Here is a 1,535-nt window from a genome sequence, read left to right as displayed (position 1 = left end):
CCCCGGCGCCGGCTGTAACCTCAGGTTCCGCCTGTGGCGCGGGCCAGTGACGTAGGGCGGGCGGCAGTGTCAATACTGCAGTTAGAGCGCGGGCCCCAGGATGGGCATCAAGACGACCATTTACCTGAGTAAGAGAAAAAGGCATATAAAAACAAGAAATGCTGGAACCACTCAGCAGGTCTGGCAGCATCTGTGAAAAGAGAAGCAGAGTTAATGTTTCAGGTCAGTGACCCTTCTTGGGAACTGACAAATATTAGAAATGTCAAAGGTTATAAGCAAGTGAGGTGGGGGTTGGGCAAGAGATAACAAAGGAGAAGGTGCAGATTGGACCAGGCCACATAGCTGACCAAAAGGTCACGGAGCAAAGGCAAACAATATGTTAATGGTCTTGCCCCACTCCCACTTCACTTGCTTATAACCTGTGACTTTTCTAATATTTGTCAGTTCCCAAGAAGGGTCACTGACCCGAAATGTTAACTCTGCTTCTCTTTTCACAGATGCTGCCAGACCTGCTGAGTGGTTCCAGCATTTCTTGTTTTTATTTCAGATTTCCAGCATCCGCAGTATTTTGCTTTTATTATAAGAGAAAAAGGCATGTTTGTCATCGACATAGTCTTTCACCCCCAGGTCATAAAACTCTTCATTTGACCTCAGAATGCCCGAAAGTGCTTCACATCAAATTAATTACATTTGAAGGAAGAACAGAAAGTACTGAGCAGGTCAGGCAGGCAGTACTTGTGGAGAGAGAAGCAGAGTTAACGTTTCAGGTTTGTTTCAAAAGAACTGGAAAAAGTTGGAGATGTTACAGGTTTTAAGCAAGTACAGAGGCAGGGGAAGGTGGTGGGGAGAATAAAAGGAAGATCCGTGATAGGGTGGAAGGCAGGAGAGATTAAATAAGAGATGGGTCTAGAGGAGGTGTAAATGGGAGTAGCAGATCATTACCAACAGCTGCTGTCTGATAAATTGGGGGCAGTAACCAGAGTGTACAGTTAACCTCCCCCAGTAACCAGAGTGTACAGTATGGGCGGCACAGTGGTTAGCACCGCAGCCTCACAGCTCCAGCGACCCGGGTTCAATTCTGGGTACTGCCTGTGTGGAGTTTGCAAGTTCTCCCTGTGTCTGCGTGGGTTTCCTCCGAGTGCTCTGGTTTCCTCCCACATGCCAAAGACTTGCAGGTTGATAGGTTAATTGGCCATTATAAATTGCCCCTAGTATAGGTAGATGGTAGGGAAATATAGGGACAGGTGGGGATGTGGTAGGAATATGGGATTAGTGTAGGATTAGTATAAATGGGCGCTTGAGTCAGCGGCGCTTGAGATGGCTTGGCCATGTGAGCCGCATGGAAGATGGCAGGATCCCCAAAGACACATTGTACAGCGAGCTCGCCACTGGTATCAGACCCACTGGCCGTCCATGTCTCCGTTATAAAGACGTCTGCAAACGCGACATGAAATCGTGTGACATTGATCACAAGTCGTGGGAGTCAGTTGCCAGCATTCGCCAGAGCTGGCGGGCAGCCATAAAGACAGGGCTAA

This window comes from Heterodontus francisci, chromosome 16 (assembly GCF_036365525.1).
Source record: "Heterodontus francisci isolate sHetFra1 chromosome 16, sHetFra1.hap1, whole genome shotgun sequence".
NCBI lineage: Eukaryota > Metazoa > Chordata > Chondrichthyes > Heterodontiformes > Heterodontidae > Heterodontus > Heterodontus francisci.
Note: the sequence above shows the minus strand (reverse complement) of the source record.